At 33.7% G+C, this 11,091-nt stretch overlaps 1 pseudogene; it reads right to left on the reverse strand.

The window, feature by feature from the left end:
- Positions 1–376: 376 nt before the first annotated feature.
- LOC114749356 (arabinosyltransferase XEG113-like) lies at positions 377–7,091 on the reverse strand (annotated as a pseudogene).
- Positions 7,092–11,091: the final 4,000 nt, after the last annotated feature.

An 11,091-nucleotide genomic window follows, 5' to 3' on the forward strand; every position in this document is an offset into this window, starting at 1 on the left:
ATTTAAATTTGGTCTCTTAACTTTTAAAAAATATATTTTTAGTCTTTTAATTTTAAAATTTTTAATCGTAAATAATGATTTTTTATAACAATCATAATTATTTTGAAAATTAAAATTATTATATTGGCATTTAACAATATTTTATTAACATTTAAGATTTTAATATTATTATTTTTTATTAATGGTTTAAAGGTAAGAGAACTAAAAGTACAGTAAAGTTTGATTAAAAAAAAAAAGTCCAACCACTTAAATTGCCACTCATAACAAAAATCACATAGATCGGCACATAATTTTGTTTGAAATATGAGTATATGACTAGACTGAAGGCCATTGCACTATTTAGAACTCATGCATAATGTGACTCTCATAAATTTTATATTATTATTGATATGAATATTGATAATATTGATAGAGCCGAAATTAAAAAGAAAAAAAATATTGTGGATGTAAATTTTACTGTTGTAGATTTCCAATTTCCTAATTTGCACAACTGGACTAAGCCAAAATTTTTCTTTTCTTACTAATGCTAGACAATAATCAGATTGTCTCATCTCTACAGCAACTTACATCCTCTATGTCGATCCATATCTTTCACTTATTTAAGCACTATCTTGACAGCCAGTTAAGTAAGAAAATCAAAAAAGAAATAAACTAAGCCATCTTCATATATCGCTCGCGGTATCCATCCATTGGGATGTTTTAAAAAAATATCGACCAACATGTCAGAACTCACCAAGGTGGATGATCATCCTCAGAAGTTGGAGGCGGGATTGGTTTCCATCCAGGTTTCTCATCCCAGTACATATCATAATATATGTGACCAGGAATGTGATCACGCACACAGCACCATATGCCCACATATCGCTTTACACGTCTTCTGAATCTATCTTCCCTTTCCTGAAAAAGTAATTTGGGGATGGCATCAACACATAATAAGTGAATTCTCTTATTCTCATCTTCCACGTTTTACTCGGAGAAAAATGGAAATTAGATACTTTGCAGTAGTATTGTAGAACCAGAGGGGGATAACGAAGCAAGGAAAAGTTTGGGGCCCATTTCATTTATTTACACTTTACTTCTTACTTCATTTGTTATTTCACCTCTCTCTTACAACACTATATGCGGTACAAGGAATTTTAACTCGGAAAAAAATGGCCTCACCTTGTCGGCAAAACCAGTGAAAGCATTTTGCATTGAGGAGAACTGGATGACTTTGACAGCCTTGAATGACGAGAATACCTTGATGAACTGAAAATTCAAGTGGAAACATAATCCATGGCTCGTTTTAAAAAGCATACATTTTTTATAGAAAATGAATGAGGCTATAAGGTCCGTTTGTTTTAAGTTGAGAAAAAAGTTATTTTAGTTGATTATACAAAGGAGATGTTAATGTTAGGAGTTGTTATGGGGTAAAGATAGAGGAATGTGCTGAAAATAATCTACTTATTTTGATAAGTTAATTTCAACCCATCTCCCATATTTACCTCAAAGTTCTCCCAACAACTCCTCATATTTAATCAACCAAAATCACTTTTCTCTTAATTTTGAACAAACTCGCCCGATATTCAACCCAAAAGACAATTTAATCAAATGCATTATTTCTTTAGATAAACTGCAGATGTAGACTCAGGAGACCAGTCTCTGCCTGTACATACAAATGCATTCTTATTTGTATAACTAATCTAACATGTACTAATATCACTTCTAATTTCTGCCACAAGGAATTTGTATGAAGAAATTATGTTTATGCCATTAACGCGCAGAAAGAAGCATAATTTGGTCCGAACATTTCTTCACTTCTAATATATACTAATATCACTTCTAATGCTCTGATGCAAGATGCTTAACCGTATCTCACAGTAACAGGACTGAGAGGCCATATACCAATGCAATTTGCAAGCTTATTTTTGAAGAATTCAAGCAAAAATATGCACTTGAAATACCGTTTCCTCATCGCTATGCCTTGGAATTCTGAGTACCCCCTCAACAGCAGAATCATTTGATGCATTACAATCATGTGTTTCTTCTTGACAGAGATGGACATCAAGCCATGACTTCTTTACCTGAACTCCAGAACCAGGCAGACAGATTTCCTTTAATCAACTTACACAAAAAAAGAGACTCAGTGGTTCAGAAATTAGATGCAATTGGCTACAACTCACCTCTTCGGGCAGAGAGGGATTATCTAGTATTGAGTACTCTCTGATATTTATTCCTGGGCCAAACTCTTCCTCTGGGAGTTCTCTCAACATGGCATTCACCTGCAATGATGGCACATTTCGTTATTTGCAAAGAAGTCTCCTGAATTTTAATACGGGGACCAATTGTCCCCAACAGAGTTAAGGCCCCATTATGGAAAACATCAATCCTCAGGCAACAATTTCCATAGCTAAAGCAAGTGGCATTACCAATGTTTTGGACCTTTCTAATTTGGTTCAGATACTGCACAAATTGTTCTTGAAAGTTATTGGTTACTTACAGATTAATAAGATGAGTTGTTTAATCGGCCACATCATCAAAAGCACAAATGAAGAATGGCATTCAAAAGTAGCTACTCGAAAAAGCAGGAAATACCTCAAATACATGATCCAAAGGGCAAAGAAAGGGTTGCCTAGTCATAGTTCCCTCCAGAACACCAGGATGTGGAAACCATAGCCTATCTAACCTGCACCATAGCGGAGGCATGACCTAAACATGCACAAAGAGAAACCAGTTTAAAATATAGTTGTAGATATAAAAAGTAATATGCACTAGAAAAGCATCAAACATGATAACTCAAACATGATAACTCAGTTTTTCTTCATTTCCTGTGCGATCGGAAACCAATTGCATCAACGAAAGTAGGAAATGAAGAGCTTTCTAACCTGTTAGAAGATTCACTTATAGTTTTATCAAAGAAGGACATAGATGGCCATGCCAGGCCAGTAAAACTGACCAACATTACCTCTGCAATCTAATAATTTTTTCCTTAGCCCAACCAAGCTCAACGTAACATCATATTTTAAGGTGGTATTACCACAAGAAAATTTGAAAAACAAGAAGTTTGTTCCTTCATCATATTATCAGTGACTGATTAGTTCACAGAACTCATAACAAATTTTAAGATATTGATAACCGATAGTGTTAACATGAGAAATTTTGTACTTGTTTTGCAATTATAATCCTGGAAAACAGTTCTCACCAGAGTTCTTCTCAGAAGAGAAGCAATAGCAAGTGCCGTCCTTATCTGTTTTATCTGTACATATCCACACACAATATAATCAACAGGATGCAACATAATTTCCATTCCAATGCTAAAGTAAAAAGGATCAGGTCAATACATGCATACTTGATAATTAACCAGAGAAAAATGTGAATCAATGGCATGCTTCCCACTTAGTAATAAGCTCCTAGGAATAGATGGCTTAAACAACAAGAAACCCCCTGCAAGAGTTACTAAGTAAGCTTGCAGTACTATCATGCATGGAAGTCAGCAAATAAGACAAGCAGATACAACAAGCATTGCATAAACAAGTTTAAGTGTCAACTTTCAGTCATCAGTGTCAAAGAAGCTACATTCAACAACAGATGGAATAGAAAAACCTTCATACATGATAAAAGGATTGCTACAAGAAAGAGTGAAATGAGTGTATTGGTACTTGCCAAGTAATTTTTTTAAACAAAAAATTAACGGTCTGACCCTAAATTGAGGAAGAAATCACAAATTATTACCAGGTGGATTATAGTACTCTGGTGGGTCATAGAAAAGCTTTGCTTCTCGAAGCCGGTGGCGCTTTCCTTCAGTGCCTCCATATTGAAATGTTGTGTGCACGGCATATGGCTCTAATCTGAGTTGCTGATGCATAGCCTGTGTAACACGCAATTATATTCCTACAGAGAACTTGTCCCAGATTTGATGTTCCAGTATTATAGATTACGAACAAGATTCCTCCAGACAGTGAATTGCATAAAAAATGCTAAAGGCATAGTGCAAACAAACCACAAAAAGAAAAAGAAACCAAACTGTTAAAAGCTATTAAATAGGTTGTACCTGCACAAAATATGTATGCCCACTACAAAAAATACTAGCAGGCAAAATTCCCAGCTTCAGATTTCCATCAAAAGCATAAAATAGTCCTGTCTGTGTACAATGTCATTAAAACCATTCTGATCCCATATGTTGTCATCAGCTAGAAGCATTTCTTTCCATTCCTTCGCCAATTTTTTTGCAGAATCAGTAGGCCTCCAATGAAATATTCCTATGTTGTAGGCAGCATTAACTACTCATGATGTAGCACAATGTCATCAGTAAGGTAAATGTCTGGTTATGACTAATTCAATAAGTGCTAGGTCTCACACGATAAAATGAAGAGAGAAGCAATGGGTAAAATTTAAAAATAAACGCAAAAGGCTTCACTGTCTTTCATTCTTCTAATTTAAAGGCAAAGCAAAATAGAAGCAAGGCATTCTAAAGTGAAATGGGGCACCTAATAATTCAATTCATATCAATCAACAGAAAAGATCACGCTACCATTCAAGAGGGTCACAGATCTAAGTCCAAAGACGTCATTTGAGTGAAAAGTGATCAATTAAGAGGCTCGCGTCATTCATAAGCATGTTTGCTTGCATTTAACATTAAAAAGGAAAAGGTTTAATATGATAACTAACACAAGCAACATTGAAAGGATATATCAGTAAGTTCTGCTCATGGTTATAATCATCACCTTCTTGCCAAATTTCCAGACTATCATCAATAACTGTTGGTATGACTTGATCGCTTGAAGTTAGAACATCTGCATCTGGATAACGAGCAATATATGGAAGTGGGTTCTGTCCCAAAACCATGTAATGCAATGTATGTATGAGGAATAACATAACAATCACGTCAGAGAGATAAAAGAATATGAGCAAAAAATGTGATAATTTATAAAGAAAACGACATGAAGAATTCATAACAATATCTCAGGAAAAAGTGAAAGAGCAAGGTGAAAAAGAAATAATGCTTTAGATGATAAGGAATTGAAGCAGACGATATGACAATCAAGGTGAAAAATAAAAGTTATCTCTGATAACACAAGGTAGATAAAAAGAAAAGAAATTAAGAAAGCATTTCTGGCTGCTTCTTGAGTATCATTGTGAGAAATTATGCAATTACAATTATTCACACTTATAAGTAAAACAATTCCACTGGTGACAAAACAAAAATTTAGAAATGGAAAAGCACACCTTCAGCCAAACCATGTCAGTGTCACACATCAGCAGTTCAAAACCAAAAGGCAGCATTGAGTTTATCAGAAAAACTTTTTCTCTCCCCATTTTGTGAAACGTCGGAGAGCCCCAACCAACATCTTCTGTGCTCATACGGCTGCCATGTCAAAAACAGGTACCCCTTTCCAATATAATGCCTGCAACAATTTGGTGTCCATTGCACCTAGAAGAGTAGATTTCAAAGTTATTTTATAAATTCTAATAAACTGCACAGGAAAAATAATAGCAAATGAAATATAACATTGAACAAGACACATGGCAGAAAAGAGTATGCTCACCAACAAGAAAATTAGAAAGTCCAAGATCTGTCAAATGTTTAACCCAGGTCAGAATAAAATCCTTGAATGCATAGTTACCAAAGGTCACAATTACAATATTATCTTTCACCCGTTGTTGAACCAATTCTTTAGTCAATCGGAAAGCCTCCAAAGGAGGCATCTTCTTATTACGCGGTGGAACTTCCCATACAGGATTAATCCATACACCTTGAGGACCTAGGGCAGGTGTGGGCACAGCATGCCCTTCATCTGACTGAGAAAAGTTGATTGTTTGATCTGTAAGACAAAAATCTTCATCAGGGAAAGTTCAGTTAAGATCGAAAATCAGACTCGCCCAAGAAGGGAAAAAGACTATTATCTTGATGAATTGAAAAGCACCTAGCACAAGGCGCGGTTAACATAACTGAGGAAGGTAACTAACAAAAGGAATTATTTCAAAGATCCTACTAGTAAAGCAGGAGTGCTCAATTAATAATTCAACCACACACGTAAACTTAGAGAAAGAGAGCCTAACTGAAAGATTGATGAACGTTAAAAAGGTAAAACGGTGATTTGTGATAAACGAAACAAAGGTCAGTCCAGAAATCAGACATACTGACTTAGGTTCTCTTTCTCTCTATCCATCCATCTACAATCCTCCGATTCTAGACTATCGAGAAGGGAGGGAGGGGGAGAGAGAGAGAGAGAGAGAGACAAAAAAGGGAAATGCTTCCAATTTTCCATGTCTAACGACAATTAGGTAAGCACTTCGAGAAGAACTAGATAATCGATTGCCCATAAAATGATGTAACTTCTATTTAATAGTTTAGTTAATGCCCACGACACAAACATCCTTGAACACCCCTTGCATCCCGCACTCCTTACCCCGACACTAACAACGTGACAATAATGGTTCAAAAACAATACGAGAGAGTCACAAAGGAGCTTAAGATCAGCAAGGAGGGAAGATATGGATGGCATGACAGTCCATCGATGAAGAGTGAGAAAAACTACAAGCAAATCGTTAATAAAGCGCTAGCATTTCATGTTTCACCTGAAGGGGGAGGCATAATTGTCATGCAAATCAAGGAATAATGCCTAATAGTGAATTTGTTTTCAATGCCCAATCGTCAAATAAGATATACCTTCATGACTACTATATAACTAAGAAGAAGTATGCAATAAATTAGTCGGTGAAAAGCGTAAAGCTGTGAAGTAAAAAGACATACGCAAAACTGAAGGCAAAGAAGAAGGATAAGAGAACCAGCCAGAAGAATCAACAGTGGGCTTGCTTGAGTATATGGCAGAGAAGACATAAAAGAATGAAACCAAAACGCCAATTATGACAATGGTGTAGACCGTCAAGAACAGAGGCTTCGAAGGAGCGATGTCCTCGCACACATTTCTGCAGGCCATCTGATTCCACTAATTTTTCCTCTTTTTCTATCAACTCTGCATTCAGAAATTAGAGGAGAACAACCAACTCTGAGTTCTGTAACATCACTTCAACTATCGTCTTACATCAAAACGCTAAGAAAAAGAAGATGATCATGGTGGTGAAGAAGAGAACGAGAAAAGCATACAAATTCTGGTTAGAGCACAGCAGAGATACCAGAATTTGGAATCGATGATTACCATTTACCAAGCATGAGGATGAGAAGATGGGCAAAGAACTATTATAAATTTGTCACACTTTCCCAGTGCATAAAAGTAGGTTTCTTTTTTTGGGCCAATATGCATGAAAGTTGTTGAAATACAGAAATGTTTTTTTTTTTTACCAGAAATACAGAAATGTTTATTTTTTACCAGAAGAAAAATATTACTTTTTGGATAAAATAAAATTTATTTGTTCAGTTCAGAGTAGAAGTAGATAAATAAGTAACTAATATAGAAAATACGAAATAGTTCTTGGATTATCCAATCATATTTGTTCACAAAAAATACAGAATCATCTTTGTTCTAGATTGGTTTGAATTGGAAAATTTACGAGGAGAGCGTTTATTTCATATACAAATAACTCTGCATTTTTTTGTTGAGATCCTCCTAATATTTAAAATATCTTATTATACAATGTTTCGTTAAAATACTGTTAAGATTAATTTTATCAGATCTAATAAAAAATAATTTAAAGGTATATATATATAATATTTACTTTTGATTAGTGCTGAAAAAAATTTTAAAATATTTATACGACGGATGTTATTTAACAGACTTTGAGAAGTTAATTAATATATTAAAATTATTTTTTAAAAGAACAAAATTACTCTTATAAAATATTTTAAGAATAAAATTATACTACAAAATATTTTAGAATAAAGACTAAAAAAATATATTAGTGGATCAATCTTAACCCTGTAAAACGAAGTCAGGTGCAGTTACTGGTCTCATTACCGGATTTTAATGTGTCGTTGTTGGTGATATTGTGTGACAAAAATATGATTAAATTTTGAAGTGACAATTGACAAATATAGTTTGGCTAAAGTATACATTTGGTCTTTTAATTTTATATAAAATTTTAATTTGGTCTCTTAACTTTAAAAAGTATATATTTAGTCTTTTAACTTTAAAATCATTAAACTTTAATGATGATTTTTTATAACAATAATGGATATTTTGAAAATTAAATTTAATATGTTAGTATTTGAGTATATTTTATCAATATTTAAGATTTTAATGTCATTATTTTTTAACAGAATTTAGAATTAAAGGATTAAAAGTATATTTTTCAAGGTAAAAAATCAAATTAAAAATTATATAAAGTTAAAGGATCAAATGTATGTTTTAGTTAAATAAATTTTTCAAACAAGTAGAGATATGGGTTTTTTTGTTTCTCGATAAGAGAAAAGCCCATCAACCCCTTTTCTTTAGTCGCTTCGAGAGCCCATAAATGTGTTTGGATCTCACGGCTACGTGAAATCCAATACTCACATTTTTATGAAAACTTTAAAAAAAAAAAAAAGCCCACTTTTTATGTACCTCTTCCCACCCAAACCTCCCCTTCCGATTTATGATAGTATCCAACATGTTTAGTACTTCAGAATGTCTAGAATGAGATTATTTTTAATAGGAGTATATCTATGAGTAAAAGAAAAAAAAAATAGCATTCAATACGCACACTGTGGCAAAAATAATAGATGAATAATAAATAATTAGTGAGAATTTTTTTATTATATAAAAGTATTATTGAATAAACAGCACGGAAATGGGTAGCATTATACTTCCTTCTTAGATTTACAATTTAAAAAACAAAAAAAAAATGCTGCCAGCCAACAAGGACATGCACAAATGCAACACGATTGATATGGATATGCCTTTGACTTTTGCATTAAGCATTGATAAAGAAAAGAGGGGGCGCCCCATGACAAGGAATATGCAGCCCCTCCATGAGATTACACTTGTCTATCATGTATGTACAGTTACATACACATACATGTGTGTACTTGAATCTGTACGTCAAACAAATGATAAATTCATTGTGACTTTGTTTCGCTCTCAGCGTATAAATCTTAACCTTCTTCATCGTCTAAATATGAAGGCATTTCATATTTATTATATTTTCTTACCAACACCAATTATTTCTCTTTAATACTACCTTTGGTCTTTAATATAATTCTCATTTGACTTTTATTTTAGTACTAAAGATAAGACTCTACTCTATTTTTTTTTCTCATATTTATGTATTTTTTTTCAAAGTAGTCCTTCTAATAATAGTAGTTCTAACCAATATACTTGATTAGCAGGGATATTTTAATAAAAAAAAATACATGTTTATTACAAATAACTAACTTAACTTATTTTCTTAATATACTCAAATTAATCAACCAGCTCTTATATTTACGACCGGAGGCGGTACTTGATTTATCGGATGACATACATGAGAGGGAAAGGCGGGTCTGGTTTTATGGAGGTGGTTTGGTCCATAGGAACAGAATGATCTCCCAGGCTTGCCTTCACTTATTAACGGCTGGACACCCCATCAATGATAGATAGTGACTAATCCCTACCCATGTGAGAACGTGTATATATGTGTATAATCAACTGAGATTGGATTTAGAAAAAGTGATTAGTTTCTCACAACATAACTAATCAAAGTTTGAATCTTCACAGTAAAAAGTGTCCATGTTTAAAACCTGACAATGCCTCAAACTATAACTTTTTCAAAGATATATTTTGTATCTACCTGGCTTTGAACTCAAAACCCCCCATACTTAAGTGGACAAAACCCTTCTTACTACTGTTTTGTTTCCCACAAAAGAATGGGGGAAAAAGTGGTGGGAAAGTTAAGGACGCAGATGAAGAAACAGAGAAGTCATACTTGGTTGAAATTGGAGTGCATCAGCAGCATCTCCGTGGTCAATTGTGGTTGCTGCTTTATAGATAGGGAGTAGAAGAAGTGCCTGTTGGTCTAAATTCCACGTATAGGGCACATATTAATGAGGCTCACAGACGAGTCTACTACGTGTTCCATTTCTGACAACAATACACTCACACTCAAATTTGAAAGAGAATACTCACTTCGGTCTTAATTATAGAATTTCGTTTGTACTTTTTCGGTTTTTAATATAAGACCCAATTATTGAGTTAGTTTTGGTTCTAAATATAAGACCCATTTCTCATATTTATCAATTTTCTCTAAATTACTCCTATAGATACTCCTTCAATCATAATCAAGTAAAAGAGGGAGAGGAGATATTAAGAATGATGATTATGGTGTTTTAGAAAGAATGTGTCACATTTCTTATAATTAACTAACTTACCTAACTTTCTTAATCTAGTCAAATTAGTAAATAGGTCTTTATTAAGGACCAGAGGAGTAAGTAAATTTATAAGCGATGTCTTATATAGACCAGAGAGTCACAGCATTTAGTAATTTATAAGGCTGTTCACGGGACGAATCGGGACCCGGACAGGCCCATCCCTATTCCGTCCTGATGAACAGTAACGGGACATATTTTCTGTCCTATGTCCCGTCCTGTCCTGATGTTGTCATGGTCCCGGACAAGGACGTCTTGATATTTTTTTTTAATTTTTATTTTTTAAATAAAATCTATTTTTTTCTAATTGTAGTTTTTGGGCTTAGGCCTTGTAAAAACATTTTTTTTGTTTCTTTTTTATTTCTTTAGACATCCTTAAACAAAAGCCCAAAATAGTACATATAATAGTTATTAAAAACTCTAAACAAAAGCTTTTAACACAATAAAAACTTGCTAAAAATTATAATCATCAATGGTTTCAAATCATTAACAAATATAAAAGCTCTAAATAAATATATTCATAGTTCCATACAATAGTCTCAAATCTTTAAAAAAAGTTATATTATATAAATAGGATAAAAATAAAAAATAAAAGGGACCGGGATGGGACGACCCTGTTCCGTGTCCCGTCTCATCCCGGTCTTTTTTTTTTTGTCTTGTTTGAAAAATTTCAGGATTGACCCGTCCCGTCCAATAAGATCGGGACTGAAACGGGCCGATCAGGATGAGCCATTCTTAAACACCCCTAGTAATTCAAACAAAGCAGAGAGAGAGAGAGCGTGTGTGTTGACCCCGGCACTCATCAATGATATTTAGATGTATACATAAAGAGT

Source organism: Neltuma alba, unplaced genomic scaffold (assembly GCF_004799145.2).
Source record: "Neltuma alba isolate B1F8T4 unplaced genomic scaffold, ASM479914v2 tig00006019_pilon, whole genome shotgun sequence".
NCBI lineage: Eukaryota > Viridiplantae > Streptophyta > Magnoliopsida > Fabales > Fabaceae > Neltuma > Neltuma alba.